General features: G+C 41.8%; 1 non-coding gene across 1 annotated transcript; it reads right to left on the bottom strand.

The window, feature by feature from the left end:
• Positions 1-8,313: 8,313 nt before the first annotated feature.
• On the bottom strand, positions 8,314-8,421 carry LOC130958455 (small nucleolar RNA R71). The gene has a single exon (XR_009077575.1). It is a non-coding gene; the product is annotated as a small nucleolar RNA R71 (small nucleolar RNA).
• Between the last annotated feature and the right edge of the window lie 10,019 nt (positions 8,422-18,440).

Here is an 18,440-nt window from a genome sequence, read left to right as displayed (position 1 = left end):
GGTGGCCGTCCTAAGAACTCCTTGAAGTCTAGGAAGGCTTGCTCACATTCTGTCGTCCATTCGAACTGTTTTTCCTTTCTTAAAGTAGCATAGAAGGGAAGAGATCTTATCGCAGCTCCTGCTAAGAATCAGGATAGAGCGGCCAACCTCCCGTTGAGTTGTTGTACTTCTTTGATACAGGTTGGGCTCTTCATGTTGAGTATGGCTCGACACTTGTCTGGATTTGCTTCAATCCCCCTTTGTGTGAGCATGAAGCCCAAGAATTTGCCGGCTTCTACTGCGAAGGTGCATTTTGCGGGATTGAGCCGCATGTTGTGTTTTCTGATAGTGTAAAACACTTGAATCAGGTCGGATAACAATGTATCTTCACTTTGTGTCTTTATCAACATATCGTCTACATAAACTTCCATGATTTTTCCGATGTGATCTGAGAAAACTTTATTCATTAGCCTTTGATAAGTAGCTCCTGCGTTCTTGAGACCAAAAGGCATCACGATGTAACAGTAGTTTGCTTTCGGTGTTAGGAACGAGGTTTTTTCTTGATTTGTTTGATACATGGGGATTTGGTTGTGATGACAGGTCATCTTAGCCTAGTATCACTAGCCTTTTTCTTTTATTTTCAATTGAATTATGTACTTTCTTGAGCTCTAAGCAAGCCAATTTGGGTAGATTTTCATGCTTCCTTTGATTGAATCAACCATAGATGAATTAATGCAAATTCATGAGGTTTTATGCTATAATTGTTGCATATTAGGATAGATTGAATATCTCATGATTTTAAGCATAGCTTTGATGTGTTTGGTTGATTAATGATAGGTGAAGAAAGCTTGGAGAAAAGTGGAAGAAAGAAGGAACGGCTAGAAGCAAAGAGGAGACAATGAAACAAGTGAATTTGAACCAGGAAACATAAAGTTGGAGTTGAAGTTAGCCCTCGAACTTTGGCACAAACTTTTGGTGCAAAGTTAGCCTCAAAGTTAGCCCCCTAACTTGAAGGCTAACTTGAGAAGTTGAATTTTCTTCCCTGGGCCACTCAAAGTTTGCGCCAACGTTAGCCCCCAAACTTGGAGGCTAACGTTGGCATGACAATTCTAGCTTAGTGGGAATTGTCATGCCAACGTTAGCCTCCAAGTTTGGGGGCTAACGTTGGCGCAAACTTTGAGTGGCCCAGGGAAGAAAATTCAACTTCTCAAGTTAGCCTTCAAGTTAGGGGGCTAACTTTGAGGCTAACTTTGCACCAAAAGTTTGTGCCAAAGTTTGAGGGCTAACTTCAACTCCAACTTTATGTTTCCTGGTTCAAATTCACTTGTTTCATTGTCTCCTCTTTGCTTCTAGCCGTTCCTTCTTTCTTCCACTTTTCTCCAAGCTTTCTTCACCTATCATTAATCAACCAAACACATCAAAGCTATGCTTAAAATCATGAGATATTCAATCTATCCTAATATGCAACAATTATAGCATAAAACCTCATGAATTTGCATTAATTCATCTATGGTTGATTCAATCAAAGGAAGCATGAAAATCTACCCAAATTGGCTTGCTTAGAGCTCAAGAAAGTACATAATTCAATTGAAAACAAAAGAAAAAGGCTAGTGATACTAGGCTAAGATGACCTGTCATCAGGTTGTACCCTGAATATGCGTCCATGAATGAGAGATACTTATATCCTGATGAAGCATCCACTAGAGCGTCGATGCTTGGGAGTGGGTAGGGGTCTTTTGGGCAGGCTTTGTTGAGGTCGGTGTAGTCGGTGCATATTTGCCACTTCCCATTTGACTTTTTCACCAAGACGACGCTTGCTAGCCATAGTGGATATTTGACTTCCCTTATGAACCCGGCCTCAAGTAGCGCTTGTACTTGTTCTTCTACAGCCTGAGCTCGTTCTGGTCCAAGTTTTCTTCGTCTTTGTTGTACCGGCCGGGATCCCGGATAGACTGCCAATTTGTGGTTCATTAGTTCGGGATCAATACCTAGCATGTCGGCAACTTTCCATGCGAAGAGATCAACATTATCTCGTAGGAACCGTATTAGTGATTCCTTTATGTCTCCTTTCAGGATCGTGCCAATATTAGTTGTTTTATCCGAGGTGTCTCCGATCTGGATTCTTTCTACTTCTCCTTCGGGTTGTGGTCGGAATTCTTCTCGCCTCTGAACTCCACCGAGCTCGATTGTGTGGAACTCTCCTCCTTCACCTCGGAGGTTTAGGCTTTCATTATAACAGCGACGCGCCATCTTTTGATCTGCCTTTATCGTAGCTATCCCTTCCGCAGTTGGGAATTTCATACATAGATGTGGGGTTGAAACTATTGCGCCGAGTTGATTTAACGTTGTCCGACCTATTAAGGCATTGTAGGCTGAGCTTACGTCGACCACGATGTAGTCTATCTTGAGTGTGCTGGATTGGTTCCCCTTTCCGAAGGTTGTATGTAGCGATACGTATCGCAGCGGTTGAACTGGGGCATCTCCTAGTCCGAACAGGCTGTTCGGGTATGCTCTTAGCTCTTTTTCGTCTAGACCGAGTTTGTCGAAGGCAGTTTTGAATAAGATGTCGGCAGAGCTTCCCTGATCAATTAATGTACGGTGAAGGTTGGCGTTTGCCAGTATGATCGTAATGACCATGGGGTCGTTGTGTCCCGAGATGATTCCGGATGCGTCATCCTTGGTAAACGTGATTGCTGGGATGTCTTAGGCTTCCTTTTTTCCTTCGACGTGGTATACTTCTTTGAGGTGTCGCTTTCGGGATGATTTGGAGATTCCTCCTCCGGCAAATCCGCCGTGTATTACGTGAACGTGTCTTTCCGGTGTGCGAGGTGATCGTTCAGATCGTCCAACATCCTCATCCCTTCTTCTTTTTCTTGGTTCGTCATCCCGATTGGCCAAAAACCGATCTAGCTTTCCTTCTCTTACTAGTTTTTCTATGACATTTTTCATGTCGAAACAATCGTTGGTGGAATGCCCTCGAAGTCGGTGATACTCATAGTATTCATTCCGATTTCCTCCTCCTCTTTTGCCTTTAAGTGGCCGAGCTGGAGGGATTTTCTCTGTATAGCAGACTTCTTTGTAAACATCTACCAAGGATACCCTAAGAGGAGTATAGTTATGATATTTTTTATTTTTTCTCCAGAGCGATCTTCCTTTTTCTTGGATTCTTTATCTCGGTAAGCAGAACCGAACCTTGAGGTTTCGCCAAGTCGAGAATTTTCCTCCATGTTGATGTATTTTTGTGCCCGTTCTTGTACTTCGTCTAAGGATGTAGGGTATCCCTTTGATATAGATTGGCTAAATGGTCCTTCTCGTAGGCCATTTATAAGGCCCATAATGGCAGCCTCTGTTGGTAGACTTTGTATGTCCATGCATGTTTTGTTGAATCTTTCCATGTAGTTGCGAAGGCTCTCCCGATCTCCTTGCTTGATCCCTAGTAGGCTAGGTGCGTGTTTGGCTTTGTCCTTTTGTATGGAGAATCGGGCCAGGAACTTCTTGGCCAGATCGTCGAAACTCGAGATGGATTTTGGAGGTAGGTTGTCAAACCATTTAATGGCTGTCTTGGTGAGAGTTGTTGGAAAGGCTTTGCAGTGAACTGCATCTGAGGCATCTGTGAGGTACATTCTACTTCTGAAGTTACTGAGATGATGGTTGGGGTCCGAGGTGCCGTCATATAGAGTCATATCCGGAAGCTTGAAATCTTTTGGAATTTTGGTCTTCATAATTTCTCTGGTGAATGGATCTTGATCTTTCTGAGAGCTATCTTCTGCGGATGATCGAGTAGCTTTAGTTTTAAGATCGGCTTCGAGTTTTACAAGCTTATCTTCTAGTTCTCTGCGCTGCCTTATCTCCCGGCGTAGATCTTCTTCCTTTTCACGTCGATGTTGGGCTTCTTTCTCGAGTTGTTCCAATCGATTTTGAAGTGCTTCTATTACTCCTGGATTTGATGAATTTTTGTCTCCATTGGTTTCTGGAGTATCTTTGAGTATTGTGTCCGCATTTTTATGCGGCGTTCTGTCTTCCAAACCTGAATCGTGGTCGTTGTCATGGTCATCTGCCATGTCAATGGGATGACTTCCAGGATCCCCGGCAACGGCGCCAATGTTCCGAGGGTTACCTGAAACTGTAGGTCGATCTTGGATGAGATCGTCTGTGTTGGTCGGAACCGACGTGTCCGGCTGGTGGGTATCGGCCGGAGCTGGTGTGTCCGACTTGTTGGACTTGGTGGTGGTGCTGATCCTTCATCCCAGGAGGGTGGGGGGTACCTGCAAGAGACTCCGATGCTTAAGTTAGCAAGGGTATTAAGCAGGTATTGAGTAGAATCAGAGTATGAGTTATACCTGGGTGCTCCAGTGTATTTATAATGGTGAGATGTGGCCTTCTGTGGATAAGATAAGTTATTTATCTTATCTTTATCTTATCTTTAAGGGAACCGCCTGATGAGCGGATAATTTGTACGCTTTTTGGCAATGTTTTTAGTATGTTTTTAGTGTGATCTAGTTAGGTTTTAGTATATTTTTATTAGTTTTTAATCAAAATTCACTTTTCTGGACTTTACTATGAGTTTGTGTGTTTTTCTGTGATTTCAGGTATTTTCTGGCTGAAATTGAGGGATCTGAGCAAAAATCTGATCCAGAGACTCAAAAGGACTGCAGATGCTGTTGGATTCTGACCTCCCTGCACTCGAAGTGAATTTTCTGGAGCTACAGAAGCCCAATTGGCGCGCTCTCAACGGCGTTGGAAAGTAGACATCCTGGGCTTTCCAGCAATATATGATAGTCCATACTTTGCCCAAGATTTGATGGCCCAAACCGGCGTTCAAAGTCACCTCAAGAAATTCCAGCGTTAAACGCCGGAACTGGCACCTAAATGGGAGTTAAACGCCCAAACTGGCATAAAAGCTGGCGTTTAACTCCAAGAGGAGTCTCTACACGAAAATGCTTCATTGCTCAGCCCAAGCACACACCAAGTGGGCCCGGAAGTGGATTTCTATGTCATTTACTCATCTCTGTACACCCTAGGCTACTAGTTTTCTATATATAGGACCTTTTACTATTGTATTATCATCTTTTGATCACTTTAGATCTCTAGATCATCTTGGTAGCTATCTTTGAGTTTTATGCTATCTTAGATCACTGGGAGGCTGGCCTCACGGCCATGCCTAGACCTTGTTCTTATGTATTTTCAACGGTGGAGTTTCTACACACCATAGATTAAGGTGTGGAGCTCTGCTGTACCTCGAGTATTAATGCAATTACTATTGTTCCTCTATTCAATTCCGCTTGTTCTTTGTCCAAGATATCACTTGTTTTTCATCTTGATGGAGGTGATGATCCATGACACTCATCACCATTCTCACCTATGAACAAGGTGACTGACAACCACTCTTGTTCTACAAGCATATGAGGCTTAGTGAATATCTCTTGGATTCCTGATACACGATGCATGGTTGATCGCCTGACAACCGAGTGCTCGCCTGACAAACGAGCCAGCCATTCCGTGAGATCAGAGTCTTCGTGGTATAGGCAAGAACTGATGGCGGCATTCAAGAGAATCCGGAAGGTCTAACCTTGTCTGTGGTATTCTGAGTAGGATTCATGATTGAATGACTGTGACGTGCTTCAAACTCCTGAAGGCGGGGCGTTAGTGACAGACGCAAAAGAATCACTGGATTCTATTCCGGCCTGATTGAGAACCGACAGATGGATAGCCGTGCCGTGACAGGGTGCGTTGAACATTTCCAATGAGAGGATGGGAGGTAGCCACTGACAACGGTGAAACCCTTGCATAAGCTTGCCATGGAAAGGAGTAAGAAGGATTGGATGAAGACTGTAGGAAAGCAGAGAGACGGAAGGGAAGGCATCTTCATTCGCTTATCTGAAGCTCTCACCAATGATATACATAAGTATCTCTATCTTTATCTTTATGCTTTATTCATCATCTATACCCATTTGAGTCTGCCTAACTGAGATTTACAAGGTGACCATAGCTTGCTTCATAGCAACAATCTCCGTGGGATCGACCCTTACTCGCGTAAGGTTTATTACTTGGACGACTCAGTGCATTTGCTGGTTAGTTGTGCGAAGTTGTGTTTATGCCATGGTATTGAGCACCAAGTCTTTGGAGCCATTACTAGGGATTGTTTTGTGTAAAAGTAGTGATCACAATTTCGTGCACCAAGTTTTTGGCGCCGTTGCCGGGGATTGTTTGTGTATGGACAACTGACGGTTCATCTTGTTGCTTAGATTAGGTATTTATTTTTTTTCGAAATTCTTGAAGATGAATTCTAGAGTTACATGATGATTTGTTGAAATCTGGCTGGCTGAGAAGCCATGTCTAATCTCATTGGACCGAGGTTTCAACTTATCATCACAGAAGCTTGTTGATTTTTTATCAATCTTGCTTTTGGAGCAGTGATCTGCTAAGGCTTGGCTGGCCTTTGGCCATGTCTAGTGTTTTGGACCGAAGCTTTCTTTGAAAGCTTGGCTGGCTGTGAAGCCATGTCTAATTCCTGGACCGGAGTCTTAGACTAGCATTGCACTGATTCCTGGAATCCTCATTAAGAATTTTGATATCTTTTTCCACTTAATTTTCAAAAATCACAAAAAAATTCACAAAAACATAAAAACCAAAAATATTTGATGTTTCTTGCTTGAGTCTAGTGTCTCATCTTAAGTTTGGTGTCAATTGCATACATTCATTCATGTGTCTTAAGGATCTTCAAGTAATTCTTGATGATTTCTTGCTCTGATCTTTGAATTCTTTTGACTTGAGTGTTTATGTGTCTCATATAGTGTCAGTAGTATACAAACTGCTAAGTTTGGTGTCTTGCATGCATTGTTATTTGATTCTTGTTGCATTTTGATTATTAAAAATCCAAAAATATTTTTAATTTGTGTCTTTTCAAGTCAATAATACAAAGAATTGAAGATTCAGAACATACTGCAGAGGAATTATACAGAAAAAGCTGGGCGTTCAAAACACCCAGTGAAGAAGGACAGACTGGCGTTTAAACGCCAGCCAGGGTACCTGGTTGGGCGTTTAACGCCCAAAAAGGGTGCATTTTGGGCGTTAAACGCCAGAATGGATACCATTCTGGGCGTTTAACGCCAGGATGGCAAAGGGGGAAGATTTTGTTTTCAAAATCAATTTTTTTTCAAGTTTTCAAAGTTTTTCAAAATCAAATCTTTTTCAAATCATATCTTTTCAATCAAATGTTTTCAAAATCAATTTCTTTCCTTTTTCAAAGATACTTACTAACAATTAATGATTTGATTGAACATCTCAAGATTGTTGCCTTTTCTGTTGAGAAAGGTTTAATGTTTCAAATCATATCTTTTCTTGTTAGGCAAGTCATTAATTTTTAAAATCAAATCTTTTTAAAATTGTTTTCAAATCAAATCTTTTTAAAATTGTTTTCAAATCATATCTTCTCAATCACATCTTTTTCAAAATAAGTTTTCAATCAAATCTTTTTAACTTCTAATTTCAAAATCTTTTTCAAAAATCACTTGATTTCTTTTTCACTTTAAATTTTCGAAAATTATCAATCAATTTTTCAAAATGTTTTCAAAATCTTTTTAATTGAATTTTCGAAAATTCTCTTCCCTCCTTCTCACATCCTTCTATTTACGGAGTACTACTCCTTCTTAATGCACAATTCGAACTCTATCTAATCAAGTTCGAATTCTTCTACCTCCTTCTTCTATTTTTCTTTACCTCTGACACCTCAAGGAATCTCTATACTGTGACATAGAGGATTCCACATTTTCTTGTTCTCTTCTCTTTCATAGGAGCAGGAACAAAGACAAAGGCATTATTGTTGAAGCTGACCCTGAACCTGAAAGGACCTTGAAGCGAAAGCTAAGAGAAGCTAAGGCACAACTCTCTGTAGAGAACCTAACCGAATTCTTCAAAGAAGAAGAAGACATGGCAGCCGAAAATAACAACAATGCCAACAATGCAAGGAAGGTGCTGGGTGACTTTACTGCACCTACTCCCGACTTCTATGGGAGAAGCATCTCTATCCCTGCCATTGGAGCAAACAACTTTGAGCTTAAGCCTCAGTTGGTTTCTCTACTGCAACATAATTGCAAGTTCCATGGACTTCCAATGGAAGATCCTCATCAGTTTTTAGCTGAATTCTTGCAAATCTGTGACACAGTCAAGACTAATGGGGTTGACCCTGAGGTCTACAGACTGATGCTATTCCCTTTTGCTGTAAGAGACAGAGCTAGAATATGGTTGGACTCACAACCTAAAGAGAGCCTGGACTCTTGGGAAAAGCTAGTCAATGCCTTCTTGGCAAAGTTCTTTCCACCTAAAAAATGGAGTAAGCTTAGAGTGGAAGTCCAAACCTTCAGACAGAAGGATGGAGAATCCCTCTATGAAGCTTGGGAAAGATACAAACAATTAATCAGAAAATGTCCCTCAGACATGCTTTCTGAATGGAGCATCATAGGTATTTTCTATGATGGTCTCTCTGAACTATCCAAGATGTCTTTGGATAGCTCTGCTGGAGGATCTCTTCATCTGAAGAAGATGCCTACAGAGGCTCAAGAGCTCATTGAAATGGTTGCAAATAACCAATTCATGTACACTTCTGAAAGAAATCCTGTGAACAATGGGACAAGTCAGAAGAAAGGAGTTCTTGAGATTGATACTCTGAATGCCATTTTGGCTCAGAACAAGATATTGACTCAACAAGTCAATTTGATTTCTCAAAGTCTGTCTGGAATGCAAAATGCACCAAGCAGTACTAAGGAGGCTTCATCTGAGGAAGAAGCTTATGATCCTGAGAACCCTTCAATGGAAGAGGTGAACTACCTAGGAGAACCCTATGGAAACACCTATAATTCTTCATGGAGAAATCACCCAAATTTCTCATGGAAGAATCAAGAGAGACCTCAACAAGGTTTCAACAACAATAATGGTGGAAGAAACAGGTTTAGCAATGGCAAGCCTTTTCCATCTTCTTCTCAGCAACAGACAGAGAATTCTAAGCAGAACCCCTCTGACTTAGCAACCATGGTCTCTGATCTAATCAAAACCACTCAAAGTTTCATGACTGAAACAAGGTCCTCCATTAGGAATTTGGAAGGACAAGTGGGACAGCTGAGCAAGAAAGTTACTGAACTCCCTCCTAGTACTATCCCAAGTAATACAGAAGAAAATCCAAAAGGAGAGTGCAAGGCCATCAACATGGCCGAATTTGGAGAGGAAGGGGAGGAAGTGAACGCCACTGAGGAAGGCCTCAATGGGCGTGCACCAACCTCCAATGAGTTCCCCAATGAGGAACCATGGGAATCTGAGGCTCAAAATGAGACCATAGAGATTCCATTAGACTTACTTCTGCCTTTCATGAGCTCTGATGAGTATTCTTCCTCTGAAGAGGATGAGTATGTCACTGAAGAGCAAGTTGCTAAATACCTTGGAGCAATCATGAAGCTAAATGACAAGTTATTTGGAAATGAGACTTGGGAGGATGAACCTCCTTTGCTCACCAAAGAACTGGATGACTTGTCTAGGCAGAAATTACCTCAAAAGAAACAAGATCCTGGGAAGTTTTCAATACCTTGTACCATAGGCACCATGACCTTCAAGAAGGCTCTGTGTGACTTAGGGTCAAGTGTAAACCTCATGCCTCTCTCTGTAATAGAGAAGCTAGGGATCTTTGAGGTACAAGCTGCAAGAATCTCACTAGAGATGGCAGACAACTCAAGAAAACAAGCTCATGGACTTGTAGAGAATGTTTTGGTGAAAGTTGAAGACCATTACATCCCTACTGATTTTATAGTCCTAGAGACTGGGAAGTGCATGGATGAATCCATCATCCTTGGCAGACCCTTCCTAGCCACAGCAAAGGCTGTGATTGATGTTGATGGAGGTGAACTGATCATTCAAGTGAATGAAGAATCCTATGTGTTTAAGGCTCAAGGATATCCCTCTGTCACCATGGAGAAGAAGCATGAAGAGCTTCTCTCAAATCAGAGACAAACAGAGCCCCCACAGTTAAACTCTAAGTTTGGAGTTAGGAGGCCACAACCAAACTTTAAGTTTGGTGTTGAACCCCCACATTCAAACTCTAAGTTTGGTGTTGGGAGGTTCCAACATTGCTCTGAGTATCTGTAAGGCTCCATGAGAGCCCTCTGTCAAGCTACTGACATTAAAGAAGCGCTTGTTGGGAGGCAACCCAATGATTATATTTTATATAGTTCCTTTTGTTATTTTATGTTTTTTGTAGCTTGATGATCATAAGAAGTCACAAAATCCATTGAAAAAGCAAAAACAAAATGAAAAACAGAAAGAAAAACAGCACACCCTGGAGGAAGATGTTGCTGGCGTTCAAACGCCAGTAAACCTAGCAGTTGGGCGTTTAACGCCCAGTCTGGCACCATTCTGGGCGTTTAACGCCAGAAAGGGGCACCAGACTGGCGTTAAACGCCAGAAAAGGGCAAGAACCTGGCGTTAAACGCCAGGAATGGGCATCAGCCCGGTGTTTAACGCCAGAAATGGCTCAAAACGTGATTTTGAGCAACATTTGGTGCAGGGATGACTTTTCCTTGACACCACAGGATCTGTGGACCCCACAGGATCCCCACCAACCCCACCACCACTCTCTCTCTTCTCCCCCCATTCACCAATCACCTCAATACCTCTTCCCCAAAACCCCTTCACCTATCAAATCCCATCTTTCTCTTCACCACTCACATCCATCCTTCATAAAAGCCCACCAACCTCACCCTTCAAATTCAAACCACTTTCCCTCCCAAACCCACCCATAATGGCCGAACCCCAACTCCCCTCTCTCCTATAAATACCCTTCTTCAATCCTTCATTTTCACACAACCTAAACACCACTTCCCCCCTCCTTGGCCGAAAACATAAAGCCATCTCCTTCTTCCTCATTTGTTCTTCTTCTACTCTCTTCTTTCTTCTTTTGCTCGAGGACGAGCAAACCTTTTAAGTTTGGTGTGGTAAAAGCGTTGCTTTTTCGTTTTTTCATAACCATTTATGGCATCCAAGGCCGGAGAAACCTCTAGAAAGAGGAAAGGGAAGGCAAAAGCTTCCACCTCCGAGTCATGGGAGATGGATAGATTCATCTCAAGGGTGCATCAAGACCACTTCTATGATGTTGTGGCCTTGAAGAAGGTGATCCCCGAGGTCCCCTTTTCACTCAAAAAGGGTGAATATCCGGAGATCCGCCATGAGATCCGAAGAAGAGGTTGGGAAGTGCTTACCAACCCCATTCAACAAGTCGGAATCTTGATGGTTCAAGAGTTCTATGCCAATGCATGGATCACCAAGAACCATGATCAAAGTGTGAACCCGGATCCAAAGAATTATCTTACTATGGTTCGGGGGAAATACTTGGATTTTAGTCCGGAAAATGTAAGGTTAGCATTCAACTTGCCCATGATGCAAGGAGATGAACATCCTTACACTAGAAGGGTCAACTTTGATCAAAGGTTGGACCAAGTCCTCACAGTCATATGTGAAGAGGGCGCACAATGGAAGAGATTCAAGAGGCAAGCCGGTTCAATTGAGAAGGCATGACCTCAAACCCGTGGCTAGAGGATGGTTGGAGTTCATCCACGCTCAATCATTCCCACTAGCAACCGGTCCGAAGTTACTCTAGACCGGGCCATCATGATTCATAGCATCATGATTGGAGAAGAAGTGGAAGTTCATGAGGTCATAGCCCAAGAACTCTACAAAGTGGAGGACAAGTCCTCCACCTTGGCAAGACTAGCCTTTCCTCATCTCATTTGTCACCTCTGTTATTCAGTTGGAGTGGACATAGAAGGAGACACCCCCATTGATGAGGACAAGCCCATCACCAAGAAAAGGATGGAGCAAACAAGAGACCCCTCTCATCATGAGATCCCTGAGATACCTCAAGGGATGCACTTTCCTCCACAAAACTATTGGGAGCAAGTAAACACCTCCCTAGGAGAATGAGTTCCAACATGGGACAACTAAGGGTGGAGCACCAAGAGCATTCCATTCTCCTCCATGAAATTAGAGAAGATCAAAGAATCATGAGAGAGGAGCAACAAAGACAAGGAAGAGACATGAGGAGCTCAAGCACTCCATAAGACCTTCAAGAAGAAGAACAAGCCGCCATCACTAAGGTGGACCCGTTCTTTAATCTCCTTGTTCTTTAATTTTCTGTTTTTTCGAATTTTAGTGCTTATGTTTATCTATGTTTGTGTCTTATGATCATTAGTGTCTATGCCTTAAAGTTATGAGTGTCCTATGAATCCATCACCTTTCTTAAACAAATGTTCTTAATTGAAAAAGAAAGAATTGCATGAATTTTGAATTTATAACAGTTAATTATCTTGATGTGGTGGCAACACCTTTGTTCTCTGAATGTATGCGTGAACAGTGCATATGTCTTTTGAATTTGTGGTTCATGAATATTGGCTCTTGAAAGAATGATGAAAAAGGAGACATGTTACTGAGGATCTGAAAAATCATAAAAATGATTCTTGAAGCAAGAAAAAAAGCAGTGAATACAAAAAAAAAAAAGAAACCGAAAAAAAAAACCGAAAAAAAAAGAGAGAAAGAAAAAGAAAGAAATTAAGTTGTGATCTAAGGCAATAAGAGTGTGCTTAAGAACCCTGGACACCTCTAATTGGGGACTTTAGCAAAGCTGAGTCACAATCTGAAAAGGTTCACCCAATTATGTGTCTGTGGCATGTATGTATCCGGTGGTAATACTGGAAGACAGAGTGCTTTGGGCCACAGCCAAGACTCAATAAGTAGCTGTGTTCAAGAATCATCATACTTAACTAGGAGAATCAATAACACTATCTGGATTCTAAGTTCCTAAAGAAGCCAATCATTCTGAGTTCCAAAGGATAAAGTGAGATGCCAAAACTATTCAGAGGCAAAAAGCTAAAAGCCCCGCTCATGTAATTAATACTGATCTTCATAGATGTTTTTGGATTTCATTGCATATTCTCTTCATTTTATCCTATTTGATCTTCAGTTGCTTGGGGACAAGCAACAATTTAAGTTTGGTGTTGTGATGAGCGGATAATTTGTACGCTTTTTGGCATTGTTTTTAGTATGTTTTTAGTGTGATCTAGTTAGTTTTTAGTATATTTTTATTAGTTTTTAATCAAAATTCACTTTTTTGGACTTTACTATGAGTTTGTGTGTTTTTTTGTGATTTCAGGTATTTTCTGGCTGAAATTGAGGGATCTGAGCAAAAATCTGATCCAGAGACTCAAAAGGACTGCAGATGCTGTTGGATTCTGACCTCCCTGCACTGGAAGTGGATTTTCTGGAGCTACAGAAGCCCAATTGGCGCGCTCTCAACGGCGTTGGAAAGTAGACATCCTGGGCTTTCCAGCAATATATGATAGTCCATACTTTGCCCAAGATTTGATGGCCCAAACCGGCGTTCAAAGTAACCTCAAGAAATTCCAGCGTTAAACGCCGGAACTGGCACCTAAATGGGAGTTAAACGCCCAAACTGGCATAAAAGCTGGCGTTTAACTCCAAGAGGAGTCTCTACACGAAAATGCTTCATTGCTCAGCCCAAGCACACACCAAGTGGGCCCGGAAGTGGATTTCTATGTCATTTACTCATCTCTGTACACCCTAGGCTACTAGTTTTCTATATATAGGACCTTTTACTATTGTATTATCGTCTTTTGATCACTTTAGATCTCTAGATCATCTTGGTAGCTATCTTTGAGTTTTATGCTATCTTAGATCACTGGGAGGCTGGCCTCACGGCCATGCCTAGACCTTGTTCTTATGTATTTTCAACGGTGGAGTTTCTACACACCATAGATTAAGGTGTGGAGCTCTGCTGTACCTCGAGTATTAATGCAATTACTATTGTTCCTCTATTCAATTCCGCTTGTTCTTTGTCCAAGATATCACTTGTTTTTCATCTTGATGGAGGTGATGATCCATAACACTCATCACCATTCTCACCTATGAACAAGGTGACTGACAACCACTCTTGTTCTACAAGCATATGAGGCTTAGTGAATATCTCTTGGATTCCTGATACACGATGCATGGTTGATCGCCTGACAACCGAGTGCTCGCCTGACAAACGAGCCAGCCATTCCGTGAGATCAGAGTCTTCGTGGTATAGGCAAGAACTGATAGCGGCATTCAAGAGAATCCGGAAGGTCTAACCTTGTCTGTGGTATTCTGAGTAGGATTCAATGATTGAATGACTGTGACATGCTTCAAACTCCTGAAGGCGGGGCGTTAGTGACAGACGCAAAAGAATCACTGGATTCTATTCCAGCCTGATTGAGAACCGACAGATGGATAGCCGTGCCGTGACAGGGTGCGTTGAACATTTCCAATGAGAGGATGGGAGGTAGCCACTGACAACGGTGAAACCCTTGCATAAGCTTGCCATGGAAAGGAGTAAGAAGGATTGGATGAAGACTGTAGGAAAGCAGAGAGACGGAAGGGAAGGCATCTTCATACGCTTATCTGAAGCTCTCACCAATGATATACATAAGTATCTCTATCTTTATCTTTATGCTTTATTCATCATCTATACCCATTTGAGTCTGCCTGACTGAGATTTACAAGGTGACCATAGCTTGCTTCATAGCAACAATCTCCGTGGGATCGACCCTTACTCACGTAAGGTTTATTACTTAGACGACCCAGTGCACTTGCTGGTTAGTTGTGCGAAGTTGTGTTTATGCCATGGTATTGAGCACCAAGTCTTTGGAGCCATTACTAGGGATTGTTTTGTGTAAAAGTAGTGATCACAATTTCGTGCACCACCGCCCTTCTCTCTGTAAGCTTGGGCCGCCTTTGGATTTGGGGCGTGTTCCTCTATTTGGGCCCTTTGTTTGGGCTTTCCTGTGACTTGGCCGAGTTCTTTGAGAAGAGGTCGGGTTGTCCTGACCTGAAGAGGTCGGTCGCTTTGCCTGTAGAACATCCCGGGTCGGATAGCTCGGCCCAGGGTATGAACAGGAAGTATGAAAAGCTTCTCTCAATACAGAGTCAAACAGAGCCCCCACAATCAAACTCAAAGTTTGGTGTTGGGAGGCCACAACTAAACTCTAAGTATGGTGTTGAACCCCCACATTCAAATTCTAAGTTTGGTGTTGGGAGGTCCCAACAATGCTCTGTTGATTTGTGAGGCTCCATGAGAGCTCACTGTCAAGCTATTGACATTAAATAAGCGCTTATTGGGAGGCAACCCAATTTTTTTATTTATCTATATTTTTATTGTTTTTTTTATGTTTTATTAGGTTCATGATCATGTGGAGTCACAAAACAATTACTAAAATTAAAAATAGAATCAAAAACAGCAGAAGAAGTAGCACACCCTGGAGGAAGATCTTACTGGCGTTTAAACGCCAGTAAGGAGCATCTGGCTGGCGTTCAACGCCAGAACAGAGTATGAATCTGGCGTTGAACACCAGAAACAAGCAGCAGTCTGGCGTTTAAACGCCAGGATTACACCCTGAGGAGAGCTGGCGTTAAATGCCAGAAACAAGCATGGAACTGGCGTTTAACGCCAGAAACATGCTGCAGATTGGCATTGAACGCCCAAAACAAGCATAGAGCTGGCGTTCAATGCCAGAAACAAGCATCAATCTGGCGTTGAACACCAGGATTGAATGCAGAGGGAATTTTACACGCCTCATTGGTGCAGGGATGATAAATCCTTGACACCTCAGGATTTTTGTGGAGCCCACAGGATCATCTCAGGATCTGTGGATCCCACAGGATCCCTACCTACCTCAACTTACCTTCTCTCTTCTTCACACAATCTAATAACACTCTTCCCCAAAAAACCCTTCACCAATCACCTCAATCTCTCTTCCCCATCACCTCTTCACCACTCACATCCATCCACTCTTCCCCATAAACCTCACCTACCTTCAAATTCAAAATCCCTTTCCCACACAAACCCCTCCCTAATGACCGAACCTACTACCCTCTCCCTCCACTATATAAACCCCTTTATCCTTCTTCATTTTCACACCTCACAACCCTCTCTTCTCCCCCTTGGCCGAATACACACCCCTCTCCCTCTCCTTTATATCTTCTTCTTCTTTTTCTATTCTTTCTTTTCTTTGCTCGAGGGCGAGTAACATTCTAAGTTTGGTGTGGTAAAAGCATATTTTTTTGTTTTTCCATAACCATCTATGGCACCTAAGGCCGGAGAAACCTTAAGAAAGAGGAAAGGGAAGACAAAAGCTTCCACCTCCGAGTCTTGGGAGATGGAGAGATTCATCTCAAAGGTCCATCAAGACCACTTCCATGAAGTTATGGCCAAGAAGAAAGTGATCCTTGAGGTCCCTTTCATGCTCAAGAAAAATGAGTATCTGGAGATCCGACATGAGATCCAAAGAAGAGGTTGGGAAGTTCTGACCAACCCCATTCAACAAGTTGGAATCTTAATGGTTCAAGAGTTCTATGCCAATGCATGGATCACTAGGAACCATGATCAAAGTATGAACCCGAATCCAAAGAATTATCTTACAATGGTTCGGGGAAAATACTTAGATTTCAGTCTGAAAAATGTAAGGTTGGCGTTCAACTTGCCTATGATGCAAGAAGATACATGCCTCTACACTAGAAGGGTCAACTTTGATCAAAGATTGGACCAGGTCCTTATGGACATATGCATAGAAGGAGCTCAGTGGAAAAGAGACTCAAAAGGCAAGCCGGTTCAATTGAAAAAACTGGACCTTAAGCCTGTGGCTAGAGGATGGTTGGAATTCATCCAACGCTCAATCATCCCCACTAGCAACCGATCCGAAGTAACTGTGGATCGGACCATCATGTTCCATAGCATCATGATTGGAGAGGAAGTAGAAGTTCATAAAGTCATCTCTCTAGAACTCTACAAAGTAGCCGAAAAGCCCTCCACCTTGGCAAGGCTAGCTTTTCCTCATCTTATTTGCCATCTATGCTACTCAGCTAGAGTTATCATAGAAGGAGACATCCTTATTGAAGAGGACAAGTTCATCACTAAGAAGAGGATGGAGCAAACAAGAGAGGCCATCCATGGATCTCAAGAGACGCATGAGGAAGCTCATCATCAAGAAATCCCTGAGATGCCTCAAGGGATGCACTTTCCTCCAAACAACTATTGGGAACAACTTAACACATCTCTAGAAGACTTGAGTTATACCATGGACCAATTAAGGGTGGAATACCAAGAGCATTCTATCATTCTCCATGAGATTAGAGAATATCAAAGAGCTATGTGGGAGGAGCAACAAAGGCAAGGAAGAGACATAGAGGAGCTAAATGACGCCATTGGTCCTTCAAGAAGAAGACGCCACCATCACTAAGGTGGACTCATTCCTTAACTTCCTTGTTCTTATCTCTCTATTTTTCGATTTTTATGCTATATATTTGTCTATGTTTGTGTCTTTCCTACATGATCATTAGTATTTAGTAACTATGTCTTAAGGCTATGAGTAATTCCATGAATCCTTCACCTTTCTTAAATGAAAAACGTTTCTAATACAAAAGAACAAGAAGTACATGAGTTTCGAATTCATCCTTGAAATGAGTTTAATTATATTGATGTGGTGACAATACTTTTTGTTTTCTGAATGAATGCTTGAACAGTGCATATTTTTTATCTTGTTGTTTATGAATGCTAAAATTGTTGGCTCTTGAAAGAATGATGAACAAGAGAAATGTTATTGATGATCTAAAAAATCATAAAATTGATTCTTGAAGCAAGAAAAAGCAGTTTGCTGAACTCTGAACTCTTAACTAGGATAATTAATAACACTATCTGAACTCAGAGTTCTTATAGATGCCAATCATTCTAAACTTCAAAGGATAAAGTGAGATGCCAAAACTGTTCAGAGGCAAAAAGCTACAAGTCCTGCTCATCTAATTAAAACTAATATTCATTGATGTCTTGAGATTTATAGTATATTCTCTTCTTTTTATCCTATCTGATTTTCAGTTCCTTGGGGACAAGCAACAATTTAAGTTTGGTGTTGTGATGAGCAGATAATTTATACGCTTTTTGGCATTGTTTTTAGTAGGATCTAGCTACTTTTAGGGATGTTTTCATTAGTTTTTATGCAAAATTAACATTTCTAGACTTTACTATGAGTTTGTTTGTTTTTCTGTGATTTCAAGTATTTTCTGGCTGAAATTGAGGGACCTGAGCAAATATCTGATTCAAGCTGAAAAAGGACTGCTGATGTTGTTGGATTCTGACCTCCCTGCACTCGAAATGAATTTTCTGGAGCTACAAAACTCCAAATGGTGCGCTCTCAACAGCGTTGGAAAGTAGACATCTTGAGCTTTCCAGCAATATATAATAGTTCATACTTTATTCGAGTTTAGACGACGCAAAGAGGCGTTTAACGCCAGTTCCATGCTGCATTCTGGAGTAAAACGCCAGAAACACGTCACAAACCAGAGTTAAACGCCAAAAACACGTTACAACTTAGCGTTTAACCCCAAGAAAAGCCTCT

The sequence above is a fragment of the Arachis stenosperma genome, chromosome 10, assembly GCF_014773155.1.
Source record: "Arachis stenosperma cultivar V10309 chromosome 10, arast.V10309.gnm1.PFL2, whole genome shotgun sequence".
NCBI lineage: Eukaryota > Viridiplantae > Streptophyta > Magnoliopsida > Fabales > Fabaceae > Arachis > Arachis stenosperma.
This window is presented reverse-complemented; position numbering and strand designations above follow the sequence as displayed.